The following is a 13609-nucleotide window of genomic DNA, read 5'->3' on the forward strand; positions in this document are numbered from 1 at the left end:
CAGGACGTGTAGCAGAAAGTGCAGGTCAGGTCGCCATAGTTCAGGTTCATTTGGCAAAAGCATTTCATGAAGTTAATCACTACTTCTTGTTCCATGTGTTAGATCACATAAACATTGGGTCTCTTCTTTTTAAGGGCATCGCCATTCATTATGTGAATGGCACAACATTCTATCTCGAATCGATAGATCTGAATCTATCTAGCTGAGGGCATCGGTGAGGCAAGATTGTCACTTATCTCCTCTATTATTTGCTCGACACTTGGAATCGCTTTGCGCACTAATTCTGAAGGATCATAACTTTCACGAATTCACATTGTTTCCAATGAGGTCCGGGTGTTTGCCTATGCGGATGACATAGCATGACTTCAACTTCAACTCCTTCTGTGGTGACAAGAAAGGTTTCGAGACTGCCTTTCCCATAACGCAACAGTTTTGCTCAGCTTCTGCTTTGAGAAAGTTCAGGGTTTTGGTTCGGTCTATGGCGTACAATGCCAACCCACTTCAGAGGTATTCAATGGAGGGACGGCTATAAGTACTTAAGTGTACCCCTCTATCAATATCGCAATAGTAATCCACACTGGTCAGCGGAAGTTGCAGAAGTACAACGTAAGGTGAACAATTGGCATAGCGAGCGGTTGACCATATATTTAGCCGAGTTGAAGCTTGCAATGTGTTCATAGCATCACACTTGCGCATGTCCTGCAGTGCTCGCGGCTTAGGTTGCAAGCTTTAAATCGTGTGTTTGCTTTGCTACACATGCGTGGAGCGCACGTATTGACGTCATGCGGCGTGATAGCCTTTTTTTCCTCTTGAGAGCGGGGGGCCTTAGCCTAGCTCACCTTTTTTTAGACAGCTTGTCTCCCGAATATTCTTCTTTCGTGACGTAAACAGTCCATTTCTAAGAGAGATGTTACAAGTTCGATCAATCAATTACTTTCCAGAAACAGTTCCACCGTCATCTGCCAGAGATGCCCCACCGGCTCTTTGGGGCTTCTTGAGGGAGGTTGTGGAAGGCTTTCACTTTCCTAAGGCTCGCTTTAGTATGGATTATATTTTGACTGCCTCCCGCAACGAAAGTTCTGCTGCACGCACATACACATTTTTTCCTGTTTCCCATTATCGTGCGCCTTATTTGGAATGGTATTACTTAGGTGTAGTTAAGCGTGTCGGTCGAATGATGATTCCTCCAGGGATCAAAACATTTCTTTAAGTTACATTCGGCAAGCCTTCATCTCAATACCTGGTAAGAAAAAAAGGGGGCTGTTTTTTGTCGTGGTCGACAAACTGCCACTTGGGTGCACATGTTGAAACGATTGATCGCTGTTTTGTAGATTGTAGGGATGCCACGTTCTTCTGGGGCATTATCCAAAGAACGCTTTAAGAAAGTTTGTATGTCACACCATACACAATTCGACTACCTTCTAAAGATGAACTTTCGAGCCCCAAAGACTGGAAACGTACAGATATATAGAGAGATAGAAGTGAGGTTTAGTATCTGTGCACAATGCACAAGATAAGCGCACAAGACGTGATATTCTATATTCCGCCCGCTACCAACGTACATTTCCGCCTGTCTGAGAAAAACAAAAACAAATAGTACGAGATATTTCTAGCCTTAGATCCTCTCTGATAACAGCGCGGACGCATGCGTCATGTACGGTGCCCGTTTGAGTTATGGGACAAAGAAAAAGACTCCTCAGTTTTATCCGGCGGAGGAAATTCAGCCATCTGAATTTAAAGTCAGGGGCAACGGTTCTACATATGTCGGATATGCGCACTGTATGAATGAGTATCGATATTTGCTCCACGTGGCGGCGGATGCGATATTTGAGATTTCCAAGAAGACCGCCGATGCGCGTCTCGAAACACGTGCCGAGTAAATATCCCGGCGGAAAAAGAGATGGCTCCGTCGCACTAGGTACGTTCTCGTCTCGCATCCTACAGATCTCACGTGTCCAATAACCTGATCAATATATCCGTGCATATAATTCTGATTTGAAATAAGATAATGGTAAACGGCGTGCCGACAAGTACTGAATGCTCCGTTCTGTTCTGCTACACATGGGTTGCTGTGAATAAGTTGAGGTAAAGAGAAGCTCCGCTATACCATTTCTTTATATCATACAGCAAGAAATAAAGAAATAGCTAAGAATTGAACGAGAGAAAAAATGGATGACAATAAGACTAATAAATATAACGCCGCTGCGGTAGTTCACGTTACGTCTCCTTTCATGCCACCAACCCAATGCTACGCACACTTTGTAGTCCTCCTCCACGCGCCGTGGTGACTTAGCGGCTTTGGCACTGCGATCGTAAGCACGAGGTTGCGGGCTCGGTTCGCCGCCACTGCGACCACCGCGGGAAATGCAAACATGTTCGTGTACTACTGTACACTGGCTGCAAAAGTAATCCGGAGTCTCCCACTAAAGATATATAATAAATGAACTGAAGGTTCGAGCCCACAGCTCAGCTCAAGTTCCACATGTAGTACAGAGCAATAAAATGTATCACTCCACGCATAACCCTGCAGGACTACGTGTTACATTCACGCAATTTAGCACCTGTAGAGGTAAGTACGCCTGTTGCGCAGTGAATGATTACCTCAAGAGTAAGAATGTCATGTACGCACGATGCAGGCGTGCATTATTTTAACTCTATGTAATTCCTCATCTGTTTATATGCTCATCGCAGTCTACATCACGGGCATCTGTGTGTGTTTGTGGCTTTTACAAACACATTGTGGTGGAACTTGCATTTGAATTTCATATTGTTATGCTCACGGGTATATAGGACTGTGTACTGTGGTGTTCTGGGAGCCTATGACGTGATTTCATCTAATTTTCTTACTTATCTTTTTGAATGAATGAATGAATGAATGAATGAATGAATGAATGAATGAATGAATGAATGAATGAATGAATGAATGAATGAATGAATGATGTTTAATGATGCAAGGGCCAAATATGCCCAAAGAGCGCCAAGCCCATGGTAATGAATTCGCAGTGCAGTGATGAGCTCTGTGAAGTTGGTGTGACGTGGCTGTAGAGGGGCCTTAAAAATAATTGTTCTAAAATGCGTAAAATCTGTATAATAAGGTTATGGCCCTGACATGTGGCGTGTACTATGACATTACGATGCGTTTGAAAAGAATGATACGATGTATAAAATATACCTGATTCTAAAATTGGCTAGAGCGCTACTGCCTCCTTAGAGCCCTTGAAACACAAGGGCCCGGAGGCATGCATGTGCTATTCAAAACAGTTATCGCAGTGGAATCCTCTGGAAAGAGGATGCTCTACGAATTCATTGCACTTATAACATGTAATATAACATCATTAAGGAAACCGGGGACTTCCTTGGTGTTAAAAAGCGGTCCCTTACCAAGAAACACAGCCGGGTGAAGAAGGATGTAATAATGGTATGCAAGAGGGGAATGTTTCGTTCTCTCCGCTTCGTCATTGCGGCACTCCAACCGCATGTGGAAGACGGTCAGCCTCTCACCACATCTACCACAGGTTAGAGGTTCATTTCGAATAAGTAGAAAATGATGGGTACCAAATGTGTGTCCTATTCTGAGACGACAGAATAGGACATCTGCTCACCGTGATTTTGTTGCGGAGGGCCAAGAACGTAACTGTGGCTTTATCACATGCAGTTTGTTATTTATTTCTGCGTCCCACATGAGTTGCGAGTGGTTTCGCAGTTTCTTTCGTATGAAAGGTTTCAGATCTGTGACAGGGACCGAAGCAGTAGCATTAACAGCATGTTATACAATTGACGTGGCCATTTCGTCTGCCAAAATGTTACCTTCGATTCCCCTATGACCAGGTACCCAGCATATAATGATATGCTGGTTAGATAGATAAGCTTTGCACAGGTCGGAATAGGCCTCAGTAAGTACCAGGATGTTTATGTTTCCAGAGTGACATTAAGGCCTTCACCACAGTTAAGGAGCATATATATATATATATATATATATATATATATATATATATATATATATATATATATATATATATATGTATATATATATATATACATATATATATGCTCCTTAACTCCTTAACTGTGTGTGTTAACTGCTCCTTAACAAAGACCCACGGTTGACTACCGACGCAACGATGCCGGCGCTGATCGCGTGCAAGGTCAAGAAAAGCAAGCAATCGAAATCATCGAGCCTCTAATGAGTCATTGGCCTGTTGATAAATGACATGCAGACGTGACCAGCTCGGGGCGCACTACAACTGCTGGACAGTCTGGATTCCGTTCTTGCGAGCCTCGAATAGTAGACGCAATGGCTTTACCATGCAAGTCAAGGATAGAGACAAAGAGAGGGATATAAAGAAGGGAGCGATGTTCACCAGTCAAGAGTCTGGTTGGCTACTATACGATGGGGGAAGGGAGAAGGAGACAGACAGACAGACAGACAGACAGACGTGCACAGGCAGTCATTGAGTCAAAGCTGCTCGCGCAAGCCAGACGTTCTCAGAAAGCACAAAAGTGCCTTCACTGCCTTCTGAGCCGATGAACTGTGGCGACGGTGCTCTAGCACTGCCTGTTCACTTAGAGGACGATCATCTAGCTTCCGCAATGTTTTGGACAAACATTGTCTTTGTGCTTTACAAGTCAAGGAAGCGGCGATTATGCAATGTAATCTCCGTGGACTGAAATCCCATGTTAATGGTTTTCGTCACTACGTTTTCACTAACCGATTCCCTTGAACCGGACCTACAGAAACCCGTGCGGCTCTCAGGCTGTGAACCTCGACTCGTAATCGACTAGTGTAACCGACTTATAATGACATTAGCAAGCTTATCATGTGCATACGTTGTGAACTGACTTATGTTGTTCATCCAGTGCGGCCTCCTGACAGTATCAGTACGTCTGGTTGACCATGGAATAACAGAAAATTGCGTTTACACTAGGGTTACACAGTACGTCCTACATAAGGGCGTTTTTGCGAGCGTGAAACAAGCCCGAGGATACACGCAAAGTAGCTGCGCGATTGGCCACTCGAGGCACTTTGCGTGTATTCGCGGGCTTGAGATGAGAAAATGAGAACGAATGTTGTTTCGTCGGTCCGCAACCGGTGCGGTAATATGAAAGTTTATTTAGTGTCGCTCGTTTAAACTCATCATTGTTTAATTCATTAACATGAAACTATGTTAAGTAAACCCTCATTAAGTAGATTAATTCAGCAATATTAATTACACGTAGAACACAGAACAAAACGTCTTGTCCATTGTTTTCTTCAATATCTTGCGCTGGTGTTTTTCTTCGACCCCTTAGATGTCGTTTCGCAAGCACCATTTCGCGTAAGAATACGTCCTAAAAGAATATTGGCTGTGATATATGTGTAGGAATCAGGAAAGTAAGAGCCCTGACTGCGCAATACCATCTGCAGTGTTTAAGAGGAAGCTTTAGCTCGAGGGCTCCTATCTAAATACATGTAAAAGGAGAATTCGTTTTTCTCGGCAACCACTGCACCAAATTTGACGAGGTTTGTTGCATTTAAAAGCCACACTTAAAATCTAATGACTGCTGGTTTCGAATTTTTGAGTTAGATTGTCAATTGTTATTAAATATTGGCAAAAATGGAAAATTTTCAAGAAACGAAACTATCAAGTTTACAACTCTGTAACTTAACCACTAAAATGATAATACAATTCTGTGAATGGCATATAATAGTACATCTAAAGCGGACAAAATTGATACGTTACACATGAATACAAAAAAAATTTAATCATAGGGAAATACAACTTTTGCAAAACCGTTGTAACCAACATAAAAAATTCACAATGACAATTCAAAATGACATATTGAATTTGTCCGCTTTGAATGATCTAATGGATGCCATTTACAGAACCGCGATATCAGTTCTTGCTGCAGAGCTATGAATTTGTAAACTTCGTGCTTCTATTTTTTTCAAACGGTCAAATATTTGAAAATCGTTTTAAGAAAATTGAAGCCCTAAATCGAAATTCCGCTTCCAACGGTCACTAGAATTTAACTTTCTCTTTCAAATGCAACAAATTTCATCAAAATCGGTCCAGGGGTTATCTCATAAAAACGTTTTTGCGTTTTACATGTATTTGAATAGGCCGCGTCGGAGTTGGGCCCGAGCTAAAGAGGAAGCTTTAGCTCTGGTGCTCCTATCTAAATACACGTAAAAGCAGAATTCGTTTTTCTCGTCAACCACCGCACCAAATTTGAAAAGGTTTGTTGCATTTAAAAGAAAAACTTAAACTCTAGTGACTGTTGGTTTCGGATTTTGGATTTAGGCTGTCAAGTTTTTATTAAAAATTGGAAAAAATCGAAAATTTTCAGGCAACGAAACTATCAAGTTTACAACTCCGTAACTGAAAAACGCAAACTGACAATACAATTCCGTGACTTGCATACAATAGTACATCTAAAGCGGACAAAATTGATATGTTACACATGAATGTAAAAAAATTTAGTAATATGGAAATATAGCTTTTGCAGAACCCTTGTAAACAACGTAACAAATTCACGTAAGATATAAAGTAATGTATCGAATTTGTCCGCTTTCAATGATCTAATGGATCCCGTTTATAGAACCGAGATATGTTTTTTTATACAGAGCTATGAATCTGTAAACTTCGTGCTTCTATATTTTTGAAACTTTCGAATTTTTGAAAATCTTTTTAACAAAATTCAGGACATAAATAGAAATTCAGTGACCAACAGTCACTAGAATTTAACTTGCTCTCTCAAACGCAACAAATTTCATTAAAATCGGTCCAGGGGTTATCTCAGAAAAACGTTCTTGCGTTTTGCATGTGTTTGAATAGGCCGCGTCGGAGTTGGGCCCGAGCTAAAGCTTCCTCTTAACCGTCCCAAATAGGAAAAGGCAACTTACCCTTCCAAGACTCAGCTATACGAAGCTTCGTTTTGTTTGGTTTGTTTTTCTTTTTTTATATTTGCCTTGGGTCTACCCTGACATGAAAAAAAATTATGCTTACTGAAAGTCAAACACGACAGGGGGTCACAGGGAGACTTCGCTTTATCAGCAGTGGCTGAAAACGTGAAGCCTGAAGCCTGAAGGAAGGGTGCAAGTCACTGTCGACGAGGTTACAGAATGGGGTGCTGCGCCAAACTACGAAGGCGATGACGTTGGCGACGCGTGGATGTCTGAAAGGCCAGTTCAATGTTTTCCGGACACGACTGCTCCACCGTGTTTTACCACGACCTTTTCCTTTACGCATGTACGTGTAGACTGGCGCTGCCGGGCCCGGTAAACCTAGGCGTGGTCCGTTTCGAAATACATTGATAAGGAATATATAGGGGAAAGAAGGCAATTAAACGCAAGCTTGCATGTGCACGAAGTAAAGCCCGCCGAATGTCGTAGCCGTGTCCGAAAGTTAGATTGACCTTGGAAAACTTGCCAGCGCCTTGACTGTCTTCCCCTGTGACGACTGGGTACAGGCTGGCACTCCACAATCGTCTGCTCAGTGTTAAAACGGGCTCGCTCCAAACCTAACCCTAATAAACGCAGCCAGTTCGCATAGAAACCTAGAAATTTGTAGCACATCCTCGAAATAACATTTCGAGAATGTTACTCCAATGGCGTGGCCCACGCATGTCGCACATGTTTATAGTGCATGTGCGTATAGCAGGAGTTATTACACAACGCGCTGCGCAAGGTTTGTAACGCCTGCTGCTAATCAAGCTAATGAGGACGAATGAAGCTAATTCCCTCTTATATGAGCACGTGCCGTTGTTTTTCCCATTTCGAGCGCACAAAATTGTTGGCTACGAGATCACTACCTCTGTTTCCTCATTTGGTGGATCTCTGTGGACCTTCAGGAAGAACTATCCTTTTAAGAGTACTCCACCAACACGAGCTTTAGCAAGCTTGTAGGAAAACAAGAAGGAAAGGTCCCGCCGAAGGAGGCGCTCTGCGACTAATTGCTTCCGGGTTGTTTCCTTGGGTGATTCCCTTGACAATGAAAACACGCAACGGCTATGATGCTGCTTGCGTGTTCAACCTAATTAAGTCAAAAGGTTTGGTTAGGCTAGATATTGAATATGAAGGCAATGTTGAGACTTATCACAGGACGGAAATATGGCGCAACGTTCATTTTATTGATGCAACGGTCATATAAAAACAACAGTGCGCAACATTCCATGGAGACGTACTTGCGGAAAAGGATAAAAAATAAAGGAATGCATAAATAATGTTTAGTACCGCATTGCTTGATGTGCGGTTTGAACGAGCAACGAGCAATGAAAAATACGAATATGTCAGACAGAAAGCAAAGTGCCGACGAAATTCTGAGGTGAGCCTTTACTCATGTGGCACATAATTTTTGGCCAAATTTGGCGAAAATGGGTTTTGCTAGAAGTTATTTCTATGGAAAGCTTAACATCAATAGTGGCGCCGCACCATCAAGAATTGCTGTTTTCGTCGAGAGCACACGGTCAGTCTAATACACAATTCTGAGGAGGCATTGCTCCATCGATCACTTTCACTTGTATATTGTATTCAGCACGCGCTGATTGCCGAAAGCAGCACATATTCACACAGCGCAATCTCACACCTCGCATGAGAATTATTTTGGCCTACATTCATACAATGCGCGTCGCTTCAGCGAGACCTCCTGTAGGATGTTACGTCATGAAGTGAAAGTATCCCTGAAAGCATCCTCTGTCTACATTCCTACATTCGTCGTTCCACATCCTACATTCGTCGTTCCACCATGGTACACGTCGTCTGCATGCCAAGCCACTTACTTCGGATATGCATTTAGATGCGGCATCTATTATGAATTCTGTAAAATACTCCACAGCAGCATCAATTCCTAAAGAAGACGTGTCAGCCCATGAGATACTAGTGAGAGTTCGAAATTTCTCCCAATCGGCTTTATCAATCTTCCACCTAAGAGCCTGTGGAGGATATTAATTTTCTTTAGATGTTCTTAGCAGTATGGGGAAGCGTTCACTGCCGTAACGATTGCTGGTAACTTCCCGTTCAAGTTCAGGCAGTATAGACGGGGAAACTATGCTAAGGTCGATTGAATAAGAGGTTGTGTTTGCAAGACAGCAATATGTGGGTTCCCACTTATTGAGAAGGCACGCACCAAAAGAAAAAAGGAACTGTTCAACAAGACGACCTCGCGCATATATACGAGAGTCGCCCCACAGGCAGCCTTGAAATCGCCAAGAACAATATAAGGTTTTGGAAATTCATGTATAAAGGACTGAAATTCATGTTTGTTTAACTTGTAATGTGGAGGTATGTAAAGCGAGCAAATGGTGATGAGTTTGTTTAGGAGAATAACTCGAACCGCCATTGCTTCAAGGGGCGTTTGTAGCTGTAAACGCTGACGCGCAATGCTTTTCTGAATAACAATTGTAACACTGCCCGATGATGCGACAGCATCATCGCGATCTTTGCGAAACGTAACATACTGTCGGAGAAATTTTGTGTGTTGTGATTTTAGGTGTGTTTCCTGTAAACACAGCACTTTTGGATTGTGTTCGTGGATGAGTTCTTGCACTTCATCAAGGTATCTAAGGAGACCTCCGACGTTTATTGAATAATTTGTGTACCCATATTGGAAGTAAATTGGTGCTGTGTACAGAAACAAAAGTATTGATTACAGAGATTAGAAAGATTAAATTACAGAGCTATTTGGAGGCCCTGTAACGCGGGTTTTGTCCTTCTGGAGCTTTCGAGGGAGTCTCGCCGCTAGTTTGGCGCTTGGTGCGCCGTGAGGATAGGTGTAGTGTCCATTGCCTCTTGTGAGGCCCCGGACACGCGCTCTTGCGAGCGAGAAGTTACTCGAGAGAGTCCCGCCTCGGAGGGCAAGACCCCTGCGCCTCACATCCCGGAGGTTGATGGAGCTGCCTGTGGGATTGAGCTGCGCCGGCTGTTTCCAGCGCTGTAAGTGGCCGTGAGGCTGAGGCAGCCTTGGCTGCGCCCACCTTCGGGGCCGCTATCTGTCCTGCCGGATTGTTGCGTGTAGCGCCCCAAGGGTAGCCTGGCCTGTTTGCTGGTTGGATGGAGTAGGCTTACCTACTTGTACCCTGGGGGCAGGAGCCAAAAGTACCTGCTCTCTGCACGCAGGCTGGGCACGTGGCATTGGCCGCTGCGATGCCACCCCCCGACGCGCCGCATCAGCATAAGGTGTGCTGTGGAATGGTGAGCACCTTTTACGTGCTTCCTTGAAAGAAATGTTCTTGTTTACTTTTAGAGTGATAATTTGATTTTCTATTTTCCAGTTTGGACAAGATCGGGAGTATGCTAGATGTTCCCCATCACAATTCACACAGTGAGGTGTCGCTTCACACTTGTCTGATGCTTGAGCTTGAACTCCACATTTCGCACATGTGAGTTTACCACGGCATCTCTGTGATCTGTGGCCAAATCTTTGGCATTGGAAGCATCTTCTTGGATTAGAAATGTGTGGTCTGGACAGCTATCTTTGTGTATCCAGTTTCTATAGTTTGTGGCAGTTCGCAAGTGGCAAAGGTCAGGATTAGGTGCTTTGTAGGAATTTCCTTATTTTCTCGTCTGATTATGGTGCGCTGTACGTTGGTTACATGTTGCTCTTTCCAGCCATCCAATAATTCTGTCTCGGACAAGTCGATCCGATCTACATCAGGCACTACTCCGCGTGCTGTATTTATAGACCGATGAGGTGGAACGGTGATAGGAATGTCTCCAAATGCTACAAGTTTGCTTAGTTTAGCGTGCTGTTCTTTGTTGTGGATCTCAAGCAGGAGGTCTCCGCTCGCCATTTTGGTGACCTTATAACCTGGGCCGAGGGCATCAGTCAAGCCTTTTGCAACAAGAAACGGAGATACGGTTCGAGCTGGTTTTCTAGTTTTTTTGCTGTGTACTTACTTGCTGTGTACTCTACTTGATCGTCACCCTCTTTTGAGGGTGACGATCAAGTAGACGTGGAAAAGCAGGTGTTCCCATAATACTTCGGCCATTTTCGGTGGCAATGGTGACCACCCACCACGGAGCCCAACTAGGGGACGCTGTACCATTTAACATGTAAGGCTGCAGAAGCCAGCTGTGCATTGCTGCTATAACCCAATATAACATCCCCAAGAGAGGGCATATACACAAGGTTAACCCAAGCCGCCTATGAAAATGTAAAAGTAACAGAAGAGAAGAGAAGACAGGACAGCGGTGAAAGTATACAGGAAAGAAAAAAGTTCGGAGAGGAAGACAAGAAAAGGCAACTAGCCGATTTCCCCTGGGTGGGTCAGCCCAGAGGTGCCGTCTACGTGAAGCAGAGACCAAAGAGGTGTGTTGCCTCCGCCGGGGAACCTCAAAGGTCCGAACAACCGGCATCGGCTCAACCCCCAGGATCCCCCTTTCCCCGGACACGGCTAAGCCGCGCACGGCTACACGCGGGAGGGTCCAACCCTCGTGTGCTCGGGTACGTGGTGTCGCAACACACCAAACGGCTGCCGACGCAGACGCCCGTGCGCGGTACTTATCTTTTTAAAGTGTTGTTTCCGATATGAGAAAAGCAGTAGCCGTCACCATTATAAGTTGACTACGTCTCCTTATTTTATTTTCATTTCAGTAAAAAAGAAAGAGTACCTCAAGAACTTAAACCGAAACAGCGAATTTAGGTTGTTCTCTTGAAAGCCAACTACATTCAATAGGAAACATGCCAGATTTAGGGCAATTACTTTGTACTAAACTGAAATTAGTCCCTTACCCAGTTCTAATCTGGATGGTATGAAGCGACTTCACAGGCGGTTGATTCAGCAAGCGACACTAGAGACGATCATGTCTACATAGGCTTCTTTTGTTTTGTTGTTTATTTTTAAGGCCATACATAATTTGTTTTTATGTCGCCTCTAGTAGATAGTGTAATTTTAGTCCTTAAGATGCATTACTCGTAATGGCGGACTTTACCCACATGAAAACTTGAAATGCATCCTCGAATAATTAACAAAATTTCACGAATTGCCTTTATAGTTATTTACTTTACTGCAAATATCGCAAATTAGGAAGTTGAGTCAGTGAGTTTGCAAGACATATCCACTTGGAACGACTTCTAAGGATCGCACTTGAAGCACAACGCGAACTGGAAAACCCACGTATTTAGCTACACGCTTTGCGAACGAATATCTCGAAACTGGAGACGACGAAGTGGCCCTTGTGAGGAGCCCCGTATTCCAGAGTGAGGAGCAAGCAAGCAAGCAAGCAAGCATAGCTCAGGGATCTGTTCTTACTCCACTTTTGTTTAATATTTTTTTTAACTTCTGCACATTACAGTTCAGCAGGATCTCTATGCTGATCCGTGGCCACAGATCAGCACTTTACAACACTTTATTGCATTTTTCTCCTAATCATGGGATATGAATACATTACACCTAATCTTGTTTGCCTACACTCGAGTCGGGGCTGGAAGGACTTTTTTTCCCTTAACGTCAACATATGCTTGTTACTTGTGTTTCTGTTGTCAAATCCGTTTTCGTTTCTCTTTGTTATCGAAATGAGCCGATACCGCAAGTTGCAGCTTTGAACTACTTAGGGATAACATATGATGGCACGCGGAACTGGCAGCAGCAAATCAAAAGAAATAGTAGTTAAGGAGAACATTCAATGGGATTGTTGCGGCGTTTCAATATTAAAAAGACGGGTATGCTAGGGCTACGTTGCTGGTGATTTGTAAGCCCCATTCTCGAATTAGGCTGTGTTCTTTTTTCAAGGTGGGCAGCACAGAAGCTAGGACCTTTAATATTATTAGAAAGGCAAGCGATGCGTGTTTGTCTTGGTATGTCACCTTTTGTGGCCAACGATGTGCTTTATCTGGAGGCTGGAATTCTTCCGCTTAAATCCAGACTTACGATACGATACGTCCCTCTCCCGTTTGCAATCCGTTCTCATGAATTCTCCCGATTAATTTTTCGGAATACGTTGGCGACGTTATCGACAACCACAAGTCGCTTTTGTTCAGACGCTGTTGTCAAAACTTCAAGTTCGACTACCATGCCTGAATTATCCGAAAACTAGTTCGTTAAAGGTGAAACTTTAATGTTTGACTATATATATTCAAAACACGCAAAACTTCTTCCAGTGTGTATACTTGAAGGTCTCCTTCAAGATAATCTTAATCAGTTTTGGTCTCACTTGGCTATTTCTACGGATGCAGCACAATATTTAGAGAAGGCCTGAGTTGGCATCTTTTCAAATCAGCCTAACTGGTCTTTTGCTCTCCTGTCTCGCTGATTATACCCCAGTAATTCTTACAGCATTTTTAGCAATTATTCTGGCCATCAGAGAATTGGGTAATGATTGCTACCGATGCGCTTTTGGTTTGTGCACGTTCAATTTCTAATAATCGGTCACGCCTGCTGAGTATATTTTCAACTCTTGCCCCGGAAAATTTGTCTAAAGTCTGCTTTGCCCGCGTCCCCGGCCATAGTGGAATCTTTTTAAATGAATGAGCTGACTCTCTCGCATCGTCGTCACTAAATAGCCCAGTTTTAAATATTCTTCCTGATTTCGCTTGTATAACAGGCAGGAGCTAAATTTAAACGCCTTTTATTTCTAGAATGCTATGAAGCATCCTTACTTTCCACAGATGATCTTCAACGTCTAAATTTCCGG

Source organism: Dermacentor variabilis, chromosome 4 (genome assembly GCF_050947875.1).
Source record: "Dermacentor variabilis isolate Ectoservices chromosome 4, ASM5094787v1, whole genome shotgun sequence".
In the NCBI taxonomy this organism is placed as follows: Eukaryota; Metazoa; Arthropoda; class Arachnida; order Ixodida; family Ixodidae; genus Dermacentor; species Dermacentor variabilis.